The 13,340-nt window shown below is 41.1% G+C and overlaps 1 long non-coding RNA gene across 1 annotated transcript in view; it reads right to left on the bottom strand.

Moving 5' to 3' along the window:
- The window catches only part of LOC110352380 (uncharacterized), an 81,354-nt gene extending 77,866 nt beyond the window's left edge, over positions 1–3,488 (bottom strand). Inside the window, exon 1 of the long non-coding RNA XR_002401288.4 lies at positions 2,892–3,488. This is a non-coding gene — a long non-coding RNA (uncharacterized lncRNA). The remainder of the gene's footprint in view (positions 1–2,891) is intronic.
- Positions 3,489–13,340: the final 9,852 nt, after the last annotated feature.

Genomic DNA, 13,340 nt, shown 5'->3' with positions numbered 1-13,340 from the left:
CGCAGTTCAGCATACAATGGTTTCAGTTCAAGGGACATTAAAATCCCAGCCCCACCAGACCAGGCTGCCCAAAGCCCCACCCAACCTGGCCTTGAACACTTCCAGGGATGGGACATCCACAGCCTCTCTGCGCAACCTGTGCCAGTGCCTCACCACTATCAGAGTAAAGGATTTCTTCCAAATATCTAATCTAAATCCACACTTTTTAAGTTTAAAGCCTTTACTCCTTGTTCTGTCACTACATGTCTTATAAAGTCCCTTCACAGCTTTCCTGTAGGCCTCCTTTACATCCTGAAGGCCACTGTAAGGTCTGCCTGGAGGCTTCTCTTCTCCAAGCTGAACAAACCCAGCTCCCCCAACCTGTCTTCGTAGGAGAGGTGCTCCAGCCCTCTGGTCATCCTTATGGAGAATCACCTTCCTTGACCTGCTGGTCACACTTCCCTTTATGCAGCCCAGGATCCAGTTGGTTTTCTGAGCTGCAAGCACACATTACTGGCTCTTGTTGAGCTTCTCATTTACCATCATCCCCAAGTCCTTCTCATCAGGGCTGCTCTCAATCCATTCTCTGTCCAGCCTGTGTTTGTTCTTGGGATTGCCCCAACCTATGTGCAAGAACTTACACTTGGTGCAGTTCTAGTAACTATTTGTTGTACAAGAAATTGGTTATAAATGTATAATTTAGGGCTTCAAGGAAAATGTTAAAGCCAGGTATAAATTAACAACCCAATGCTGCTGTCACTGAAGTCTGTTAGAACATGACTGGATTCTAAATGACCACTGGAAGTTACCATTTCCCCACAGAAATTCAGTGAGTCAAGCATTATGCTAATTCTTCTCAGTTATTAAGGGCAGACATCCTTAATATCAATAGCTGCAAAATACTCCCACATATGGCAAGCTGTGTGAGTGTGCTTGGGGCATGATGGGGTGTGGGGTTGTATTTGAGCATGTAAGCATAGAAAGGTGTTTGGAGAAAGATTTCTTGTTGCTTATTATTTGTTATAAATAGCTTTATTACCCCAGAACCTAGAAACCCAATATCTCATAGAATCACAGAATAGTTTGGGTTGGAAGGGACCTTAAAGACCATCCAGTTCCACCCCCATGCCATGGGCAGGGACACCTCCCACCAGACCAGGTTGCCCAAAGCCCCATCCAGCCTGGCCTTGGACACCTCCAGGAATGGGGCATCCACAGCTTCTCTGGGCAACCTGTGCCAGGGCCTCACCACCACCAAGCAAAGAATTTCCTCCCAACATCTAATCTAAATTTCCCCTCTTTCATTTTAAAATAATTCCCCCTTGTCCTGTCATTACCTGCCCGAGAAAAAAGTGGCTCTCCGTGTTTCTCTGTGTGACGTGCTCTACAAAGCTGTAAGGCTGCTCTAACCACCCACAGCCTCAGCGAAGAGACAACAGAGCATTAACGGCATATAAGAACCGATCAGACGGTATTGATTGGCCTGATAGACAACAACATCTGCATGCCAGCAGCCTCATCATCGCTATGTCCTGGCAGAAATTACAGGAACAGAGAGCTATTTTAAGGTGTCATCCAAGAGGAGATAACAAAGCTGTTCTGTACTTGCTTTCAGAAGTTATTCTGCAGCACGTTGGCAACATGAGCTATATCGGTGCACTTTTGAAAACTGGTGAGCAGGCAGTCTTGACTTTCTGGGATGACTGAGTGCAGCAACCAACATCTTTAGTATGAATGAGAGATGCTAGCCTGGCTAATATGACTGATTATCTCTGCTTGCATATTTTAGTTACTGTGGATACCTTGTATGACACCACGTGAGGAAGAGACACCCCAGCAGCTTTGGTACCAGAACACAGATAACAACCTTAACACATCACTTCACCTTAGAGCTTGTGAGAAGGTGGTCATTTTAGGGCAGACATGGTATCATCCTCCTTTGGCTATATTACTTCAATTCATAGCTTGCTTTTTTAAAAAAAAAAAAAAAATCTTCTGTACAGCACTGGAGAGCCTTAGGTTCCTACTGTAAATTGGGGATAATAATTGTCTTTTTTCTGTCTCACTCATTTGAAGACAAGATCTGGGAGGCAGGCACTGTCTTTTAATATTCATGTGTGCAACAACTGTACAATAGAGCCCAGATACGGGCAAGGGCCCCTAGAAATTCCTTCAGTACAAGTAGTAAAAGCAATAATAAGGTAATCCTACCTCTCAAAATATCTTCAACAAGTAGACACGGACTATAGTATTATCAGTCATGTCAGGAAGAACCTAATGGTAGTTTACCCACAAGACCTGTTCTTCTCACTCACTACTGGCACTCAGGGGCGCCTAATGGCATGTTAGAGGCAGAGCAACAAGAGAAGATCAATGTGACACAGAAAGAAAAAAACCTAACCCAGTGGTGTGTGGAGAAAGCATTCAATCAAGCACAGGGGAAGCAGCTGCTTTGTCATCTGCAAGGCTCTGTAAAATACCACAATCTAAAAAGAATAAAAGAATTTTAAAAATAGCACTCCATTTTCCCTTCTTTAAAGATTTTTCACCCCCATCATTTTCTCTTCTGCAAAGTTCTTCTCACCATCAAAGCATTTTAGCGTTAATATTAAAGTGACATATCACTTTCTTTGTCTTTCCTTTTATTTTAGGAGGAGGAGGGGATATGAATACTTTCCTTCACTGTTGGATTTATTTTCTTCAATCTAAAAATGGTTTTGAAATTCTAAGCAGGTTGAGAAGCTCTGGTAGAAATTCAACAACTTTCTATTTATTTTATAATTAAAAAAAAAATCTATTATATAAACCTCTATCATACTGTGCAAAGGACATTAACAAACCCTTTGCAGCTCTTGCACTGAAAGTCTTTCTGCAGGTAAAGCAGGACAATGGATAAAAGGAAGCTCACCTACCAAGATCCCAAGTCTGGTTGTCGTACAAACACCTTCCTTCTGGCACAGACAGGCATCCGCACTTTGGCAGTAAGATATTCTTCTGCCATTTGTCACTCTGAACCTGGGTGAGTGTGGCAGTGGAGGGTTACCACTGCCTCTTAAACAGGCTCTGGAAAAACATAGCAGGCCAGACTACTCTTGGGGCAAGTCATTTGGTAATCCCTCTACTGGGACTTGAGTGGAAACAGCTGTAGGTAGGTTCACTTTTAAGGGTAAATCACTGCTAAAGCATCATTCAAGACCTTACTCAGAGACCAAGGGATATTATACTGATGCAATGAGCAACACAAATGACTCAGAGATCAAACCATCCCCACTGGCAACTATAAAATGAATGGCTTAACAAGCAAATATTTTTATTAAAGGGAGAAAAACAAAAATGCCTCTAGCAGGCAGATAAACAGGGTAACAATAAGTAATCCTCAAAGCATAACTGTAATGTATAGCCTTTTCTTCTGCGGAGGGAACAGCTATGCCAGCTGGATGCCTTTCCACTTTTCTGCCAACCGTCACTCACAGGGCAAGACTTTGCAGCCTTTCAATGGCAAATTTCAGTTGGGCAAGCTGGTTTTGGGAAGCCCTTGCCTCTGCCCCAGCTGCTGCCCTTTGCCTGGGGCTGGGAGAGAGAGGAGCTTTGTGGTTCCTGTCCCTCTGCCACCACTCTGCCTGACCCCTGTGGTCTCTCTGATGGGTTCAGCTCTGGTGCCCTGGAGGCTATGGGCACAAACTGGAGCACAGGAGGTTCCCTCTGAACATCAGGCAGCACTTCTGTGCTGTGTGGATGATGGAGCACTGGCACAGGTTGTCCAGAGAGGCTGTGGGGTCTCCCTCCTTGGAGATCTTCAAAAGCTGCCTGGACATGGTCCTGGGCAACCTGCTCTGGGTGGCCCTGCTTGAGCATGGCTGCCAGATATGCACGACATGAACATATCTCAACATATCTGTGCCATGTCTAATGGCACAGATATACCCCTACATCTGGATGTGGGGATATATGGGCCTATTTGGGCACACCTCCCAGAGACATTAAGGGTGGCTTCTTGCATGAGTCACATACACAGCACTGAAATATTTGTGGGTTGTATAAGGGACCCAGCTGGAAATTGCCAGCTCAGGCCCCTGCTTCCTGACTAGCCCATACAGAAAGCAGACATCCCTCACCTATGAGAGCAAAGGCACCCAGCAAACAGCCCTCAGGGCAAGATGACATGATGATGGCTTTCCCGTGTCTCCAGAAAAGCATCTTCTGCGTGGCAGGCAAAGAGGAAACACACGGGGGAGAAGGCAGGAGCCACATGTGGGAGTCCCCTAGCAGAAGTGAGAATAAACACTCGCAGCCAGATGCCCAAACACAGTCACGATGCTGGGACTGGAAAGGAAACAAGAAAACTCAATTAGTGTCATACTTTTTCTTTCCTTTTTTTTTTCACAGGTCCAGGAGCTCCCAGGGGGGTGAGAGTGTAGCGTCCACAAAGCCTAGGCAATATTGTGTTTTATCAAGGGCAGAATAAAAAAGAATTTAAGGATTCTCAGTTTCCAATGGGATAATCATCCCTGTCTTTTATTGCAAGTACGACTCAATGAAGAATGCTGCTACCGATAAAACCTCACGCAAAGCTCTGAAAGAATAGTACACAGGATCCTTAAATACTAATATTATAGGGCTCAGTTTATGTCTTCACTGCAGAAAAATATAAGGCATATATTATATAAGGCAGGACTGGTAAGTTCTGAACCAGCTCCTTTAACGGTGCAGAGATCTCAAGAGCAAATAGCGTCATTATCAATAAAAATAACTTTTCATTTACTGCAGTTTTTGTAAGAACGCCTATTCTGTTCACAGAAATCTGCTGTTGATTGAAAAAGCCAGCGGTTTTCAAAGTAGTGACAGAAATTACCTGCCTTTCTCTGTATGCAGTGTTTGCTTTCTCCCCTATGATTTAGCTGCCTTGATAGCAAAACTGTTTTGACTAAATTACTGCAGCCTGCTTAGGCAGACAGTTATATCAATATAAAGGAGGTAATATATTTATAGGCAGTACCAACAAATATTCACATTGACATAATGGTTATATAAATTTAAATACATTTGTACTTCTCCCACAGTCACTTCACAGAGGTAAGACTTCTGAATAAACAACAGCTATATTAACCACTATATTAACCATGCACAATAGTCAGTAAACTTTTATATCAGCTTGATTTGATTACTAAAGTTGAGACGAAAACTGTCCTCCAGGCTTCAATGCATGAAAGTCTAGAAACAGCCACAAAAAAAATAAGGTAAAAAATGGTATTTTGCTGATGGAGTTATTTTAACTCTGGAGTTAGATAAATTTCTGACTGCGCAAACTGACAAAGTGACACATTCAGTGGTTCCACTTTGACTGCAACCACTACTGCTTTGCTTGATCCTGTCTTTCTTCTTTTAAAGATTTTGTTTCCAGTGAAACAAAAAACAAAAATATGTGGAGCCTGTCTTTCTGTTCCACCTTTGAGCAGCGCTAGGACAGCAGGAGGTTAGCTCACAGTAAAGTGAAATAACCGACAAGCAGATATATTGCAGCATAGCTTGCAATTATCAGTTGATAATGAAACTGTCAAGGGTTATCTAAGAGGAAAACACATCTGGCTATGCAGAGCATCCCAAGTAATCCATAACTTTTTGTTACCTTGTCACCAAACAGTCTAACAAGTATTCAATAACATATTAAACCGAGCTCGTAATAGAGGCTATATGTCAAAACATCCTTCAAAAATTTACTAATGAAATTTTTATAACACAAAAAATTCTTGATAAATCAGGCCATTAATTTGGTCATATTTTCTTAAAATCAGGAGCAGTAGCTGTTTGAAGCCAAGGGCATGCAATAGCCGTTCCAGTCAAGATGAAAGGAGGAGATGCCCATTTCAGAGAATGCTCTTTCTAATCACGATCAAAGCCTTCTTTGTAGTGCAGGTGAGAAATTTTTCAATTAATGGCTCCCACCTACCCAGTGGGAAACATTGACTTGCTAAAACTTTTTGTAGAAAAGACCTAGATTTAATAGATTTCTTCATAGTGAACAGAAAAAAAAAAAAAAGGAAAAAGGAAAAAAAAAAAGAGGAAATGTAAGTTTTCAAATTGTTGTATGGTTTTATCTGGGAAAAAAAAGTTACAATTTGTTTATTCAAGCTACTTTGTTTTGAAATTTAAACTAAAACACTGTATACATTCCCCAAAACTGTGTGATTTAAAGATTGTTAATCGTTAACATTACTGAGATTTTAATTTCGCATTGCCACAAAAGAAAACATTTTTTTAACTTGAAAATTCTCCCGCTAGCTTCTCTATTATTTATTGGTTTGTGGTTTTGTATTATTTAGTTTTGTTTTGTTTTCCCCTGAGAATTAGGAGATTTTTAAATAAATTGAATACTTTGATTCAATAGACACTGAAGTTGCAGCTGGAGACAACTGTCACTGCAGTGTTTCAACATGTTTTCATCTTTTTTCTCCAAAACAAGTTTTCAGCAAAATAAATAAAATTTCAAAAGATAGTACAACTAGTCTATGTATTTTTTCTTAGCAGATTTAACCATGTTATTTATCTTTTAATCCTCTAATGTACTCACATACTTCCTGCTTCTTATCTCTATTTTGATCTCTTCAGGTTTTCTACAGAAGCTTGGCTTCAAAAAATGCTGCCAACACATGAGAGAGGTCAAATATCTGAGTGCAGAAAAATGGGACACCCAGCTCATAAATAAATTTCCGTGCAGGAGAGGTCACCGTGCTACTCTTGCTGAACCATCTCCATGTGCAAGGTATTGCAAACTTACAATGAATGTCTTTAGGTGTAAGAAAGTAGTTATTGTAGCATTTCAAAACCACAAAACTTTATGAAAATTGTAGATATTAAATGTTATTGGTTCTACTAAATCTGAGACCATGCAGGCTTAAAGTTTGTCTAGAGAGAACCAGAGAGATATGTCCCCTGTAACTCTGAGAGAGTACAGCTTTACTGCCACCTTTTTCCAAAGCACAAGCTAGGGCCCTTATTAAAGGAAGCACATAAATTCACTTCACTTACTCATAAAGGAATAAAACAAGTTTGACTCTTTAACACATTCTTCCATTTGGAAGAACACTGACAGACAGTAGATTTTAATCTGGGTTTTCCAGAAAGAAGATATCTGCTTTATCTCTTTTGATGCAGCTCTCGGTACAAACAGACTTTAAATGAACAAAATCACTTCTTTTTATCTTCCAATGATGTCTTGGAAAAGATGTGATGGTAGAGGGTTATTTCATAGCTGAAAGAAAAATAAAATAAAAAAGAATGGGACCACTATTCCATAGTCCATCAGAGTCTTTCTAACCACTACCTTCTTCTCTGGATTATGACTTCCAGTTCTACTGCCAATAAATTTCAGGAGGTTTATTGTGGTTGCAGCTGGGAACCTCAGCCCTATTATGGCTGGTTATCTCAGTCTCACAATGCATTTGATGCAACCTAATCCATGAGTAGTAATTTCACCATTGGTTGGAACCATTATAGTCTCTCTAATACAGAAACAAACATAAAAATAGTGAAAACAAAACCCTCAGGTGGCACAGTACACATTATAGAGTGGAAATCAGAAGTTTTCTATGCAATAAGCATTATCAGCAAAATGTAAATTAACCATAACTGAGAGTGCAATACCATCAAAAAGAAATGGTTCAAATAGAACAATGACACCCTAGGAGTAAAGAACAGTTTGTTGTTACACTCTTTTCTCTGAGAGAGAAACTAATTTCCTAGCTCCATGAGCAGCTGAGGTGATGCAAGTTGGTTTCCTACAGCTCCGTATCTCCAGTCTGTGTTCTCCTCTGGATTCTGTGATGTCTGACACAAGCACTTCACACCAGCCTCTCCTCTGCTGGGGCATGAGCCTTCCACCTCCTCCACTTGACCAACTATTTTCACTGAAGTTGTAGGGGGGTTTTGATATATCTTTACCTTTCTGACAAGTCTGCATGAAATCAGCTCACATGTCCAAAAGTTTTGGGCCAGTACAGGCAACTGATCAACAACCAGTCAGACAAATGCAACATTTTTTCATAAGTTTTGTTTTCTTGTTTCTGCCTGCCATCTTCCAACTCATGCTGCTTTTGATTTATCTGTGGGATGGGGAATAAATTATATATCAGAGAAAGAGGTGAGGGAGGTAAATCATCAGCTTTCCTAAAAATTACAGAGAAGAAGTGTGCCTGTAAAGGCAGTGAGCAAGAGAGATGCTTAACTTCTGTGTCACGGATGTGCCATGGGAGGATACTGAGAGGCAGATGGCTAGGGAACAGCAAAAACATGTTAAAGAGAAGCCTCTGGGAAGACTTTATAGTGGCCTTCTAGTACTTATGGGGTCCTACAGGGAGAGACTCGATCAGGAAGTGTAGCAATAGGACAAGGGAGAACAGTTTAAAACTTAAAGATGATAGATTTATATCAGATATTAGGGAGACATTCTTCACAGTGAGGGTGCTGGAGCAGGTTGCCCAGAGAAGCTGCGGATGCCCCATCCCTGGAAGTGTTCAGGGCCAGGCTGGATGGGGCTTTGAGCAACCTGGTCTGGTGGAAGGTGTCCCTGCCCATGGCAGGGGGTTGGAACTGAAATATCTTTAAGGTCCCTCCCAACCCATGCTGTTCTGCAATTCCATGGTTCTAAGGGAAACTTGTTCTACACCTGAGAGTTGGAAGAGAGTTAAAGCCTCTTGACATCTACATCTAATGAGAAACCCATGAGAAACCCATTCTTTAGTGAAGACTAAATTTACTTTCCAACAGCATGGAAGCAAAACTCTGCATTGTCCACATCAGAAATGGTCTGAATCACATAGCTGAGAATGACAAAAGGAGTCACAGACACAATAAGTGCTCCTTATCCCCAAGCACTTCCATGACTCATCTGCTGGTACATTTCACGTCTAAATGATTCTCAGAAAACTTCTGAAGCTCCCTAAGGAAGAGAAAATGAGAGAAAGAGAGAAAGAGAGAGAGAAAGAAAGAGATTGGCAATAACGTTTGCCATTTTAATAGCATCTGACTTCTTTGAGGTATTCCATGCAAGACAAGGGGAGCTGTCTGCTTTCACTTACCAACAAATATGAGTGTAGAAAGAAGCAGTTTTTATAAACATGGTTTCCTTTTGGGTGATGGATTTTGATTGAATGCCACTGCTGCTTACAGTAAAGGCAGAAGCACTGCCTGCCCAGGCTGTGGTAGCTCCAGAGCTACCAGTTTCTCTCTGTCTCCAGCACTTTGTATGACCATGCTTCTTGCACTTGTCTCAAAGCAAAGGGGAAGGTTGTGGAGCACTGCTGACTGACCCAAGTTCAGCTTGTGTTACTGTCTTACTGCTGGCCTCTACAAAATGAATTTGTCTTTATAGCATTTCATTATTTCATTAACAATTAAACTCAATCTCGCCTAGCTGTATGCTTGAATAAGATGTAAATCAGAGGACCACTCTAGTTAGAGATGGGCCAAAATTAGTGTCAAACTCTATGTCACATTAGCTTTCCAGGGCGTTGAATTTTGAGGCGTGAATCCAGATTGGTCTCACCAATATTTTGCAGCAGAAGATGAGCAATTTGTCCAAATATAGAAGCCCCATCTCCACTCAGACAGAAATACTGAATTCAGCCTCTCCTCCAGCATGGGAGATGTAAGAAAAGGCCCCCACCTTCTGTGTGTGATTGCTGTGGAGATCAAAAAGGCACCCATAAATCTTTCCTTCATCAGCCTGAAAAAACATGGGTGAAGGTATCAAAGGCTAGACATGAGCCCAAGTGGATCTCCTGGCTTTGCCCACAGAAAGGCATAAATGTGCTGTTGGTATCTGTGCCCTCAATGATAGGTAAACATCTACATTGAAATGGGCTCAGCAAAAGCTGTGCAGATATTTACCTTTAAGAATCTAAGACCTAAAGCTGCAGAGATGAGTTCCTGTATTGTCCAGCAGTGAAAACTAAATTGATTTGGACTCAGGATTTAAAATAAAATAAAATATAAGCCCTACTTAAGTTAAAGAAAAAAAAAATATATCTGTTCCATCTGTTTCTAACTAAAATTTACTACCTTGACCTTAAAGTCAAAACTTCAACAAAGATTTGAAGATTGAGTCAAATTAACTTTTCTTTCTGAGATATAATCCAGAAAGAACTGTGGCATGTGGTTCTTTGGAGCATACTTGTGTTCTGGAAGGTTTTTTTACAGAGCTGAGAAATCAGGCTTAGCAACACAGTGCTTTCCATCTTAAAGTACTTCAAAGACTTTGCCCTGGACTACGGCTCTGTGAGCTGCTGCAGGACTTGCCTCTTCTCAATCCTCTGCTTGCCAGGACTGGCAGCACTGACCTCCCCAGCACATTCCCCAGCTGCAGCCTGCCCCAATGCAATCCTGAAAAGCATTCCCAGGGAACACTGAGCTGCGAAATTACATTGCGCAGCCATGTATCAATTAAACACAATAGCCCTCATGAAAACACAAGGCAACTTCTGGAAGAGTGAGCCTCTTTGTGGTCTGCTGTATAGCAAACCTCTCAACCTTTAATTTCATCCTGCTCCCAGTGCTGTGGGGCTCTGAACTTTGTCAGAAAAGATGCTTGTTAATGACTCAGCTCTGGGAACCCTGACTGGTTTAAAGAAAATGTACCCTTTGAAAAAGATCTAATGGGAATCTTCTCTTTCAAATCATTCCTCAAGATCTCTCTGTGCTGTGACATCCATCAGCCAGACTACAATTGTAAGGTGTGATAGCAGACGGGCAACCCGCATCCCCTATCAAACATGTTTTCAGACAATTCAGAAACACCACGCTGGGTGTATAGTTTATGTAATCTCCGTTATAGTTTATGTAATCTTGTCATATCGTTCTCATCTTTTTCCCTTCCTTGTTACTTCTTTCCATTTTAAACATATTTGTTGCATTTTTTATGAGCCCCTGCCCTCCTCTGGTGTTGGGGCAGCATGAGATGCTGGCCAGATTGCACGAATCCTGCAGCTGAAGCTCTGCACAGATAGGCGGTTGGATGCCTATGTGTACATACTTAAATGCACTTAAAAAACAGAGATGAGTTTGTATATATAATGTATATATATAATATATAATATATAATATATAATATATAATGTATATATATATAATATATAATATATAATATATAATATATAATATATATATGCATGCATATAAGTGCATGCACACACCTATACACCCCTCTCCACATACCCTATCGGTTCCCAGAAAACCTACCTGGAGCTCCCTACAGCAGAGTTCCCAAACATGAAATGATTCACATCGCTGACATGCCACTTAAAAATCTTAAAAATCAAAAGTAAACAAGCCAAATTCTCTTAGGTACATTTTTAATATCTGATGAGAAGAACATTTGTTTTTAAGGAATATGAATTAATTCCCCTAAATATACATAGCTACTTCACTGGAGAAATGGAATATACTTAGCAGGATCAAATAAGAGACTAAATCTGCCAGAAGAACTCTCTTTAAGGAAAATGTTCAAACACATAAAACTTTTAATACTTTTTTTCCCTTGGAAGCTACACAAGATAAAAGCAAATGTGTCACCATTCTAAGTGAATTTTAAAAGGTGAAGAATCACTGCATGTTTTACTACCTCTATATACATTGTAGAATTACTTACAGCATGAAAGATGTTTGCCAATAAAATGGTAAGTAAAGCATGAGAAAATAAACTGAAAATGCTTTGGGACTGTTAGGACCAGGATTATTTATTGCAATGGATGACAGCCAGCCCCCTTTGGAATCGGTTAGAGCTTCACCACCCTGACTTCACCCAGGTGGCTGCGCTGGGACACGGGGCCAGGTCTCAGTCTGATTACCTGGCATGAGTACTTCGACCAGTAACACTGGGACATGGAAAAAATAAATGCAAGCAATGGTGAAATGTCCTCTCATTGCCACATTAGGAACATAAATCTCCCAATAAGTTCACACGGTTGGGTACAGCTGGATTCTGGCCCTGTTTGTACTGGTCACTCCAGTAAAGTTGCTGGTGCATCTGAGAGCTGCTTTACCAATTACCCAGCAAGCTCCCAGTTCACTCACTGTGCCTTGAGCCTGTGGCAGACTACCAGCTTCTCTGTTTGGATGCCCAAATTCACATGCTACCAGCAACTTTTCCCTAGCACTGAGTAACAGTGGCTGAGTTTCGAGCTTTGGCCATGAAGAGAAAGGGCAGAGCAGCACGGCCCCTGGCCCATTAAGACACTAGGTAGCAGTTTGATAGATTCCTGATCCTGGCTTTGAACACATTACAGTTTTTTCTCCCTATTTGAAAGCTCTTTAACACTTTCACATCTGACTGAACGCTACATCAGTGGCAAATTATTTAGCAAAAGCAGCAGAGTGCAGCTGAGAAGAGCACAGCCAGGAGATTTAGGAAGTCTTTGGAGTCACCTGCTCACAGGCCAGCCCATGCCAGAGCAGCCCTACCCAGCATTGTGCCCCTCAGTAGGACTTACAGCTGCACACCAGCAACCAGGATAAAAGCCAAAGCAGTGGTTTCATACCACATAGAAGTTTTCTTGACAAAGCTGAAGTCCCTAAACTCAGGGAAAAAGTGAGTTTCACGCTGTCCACATAGCACAAAGCTACCTCCTAGGGGGAGACCTCTGCAATGAACATTCCCAAATAACTTTTCCTTTATCAGGTTAACTAGAAACATTCTCAAAATTTACTACTATTACAGTCTATATAAGAGAATATCAAGGTCAGACATAGCCAATTTGTAAAGCTGAGTTATGCTAAACTGAATACTATGCTATAAAATAGCATACTAAAGCCTTTGCCACTGGAAGGCCTCCAGATACCTTACTCGTTATGTGTCAGAACCAATCTGGTCAGGATCACTTATCACCTGTAAATCAAGCTAACAAATCTGATGTACACAGTAAAATGCCTTTTTTTGTGTGTTAGAGGCTCTTGTCACACAGACGGAGCAGCTGCTAAGAGGACTGCAGTAGCTGCTGTGGCTGAGATGCTGTCAGCTCCTGTTTCAAGCCATTTGATGTATTCTGAAAAATCAGCATCAAAAGTACTTACCAGAAATTATGTCGCAATATACTCACCAAGGGTAAATAAAAAAAATATACCTGTCAAAGATATATAAGAAGTGGAACAGCTGCATGAAGTTGATGATTTTAAAATATACAAAAGCTATAGAAATTGGGTGTTAGGGAGTTAAAGTCTGTTAGGGAAGAAGCTTGCAATGCTGCACAGAGAAAGGTCAAAGCTCACCTCCTTCCATCTGTCTTTATTCTGGTTGTCTACTCGCTTCTTGGACTACAGGGTGTGTTTGTGGCTGAATCTTCTGGCTAAGCTGCAGATTTTCTCTAAAGAGT

This window comes from Anas platyrhynchos, chromosome 3 (genome assembly GCF_047663525.1).
Source record: "Anas platyrhynchos isolate ZD024472 breed Pekin duck chromosome 3, IASCAAS_PekinDuck_T2T, whole genome shotgun sequence".
Classification (NCBI taxonomy): Eukaryota; Metazoa; Chordata; class Aves; order Anseriformes; family Anatidae; genus Anas; species Anas platyrhynchos.
The sequence above is the reverse complement of the archived record's forward strand: the minus strand, read 5'-3'. Positions and strand labels throughout refer to the sequence as shown.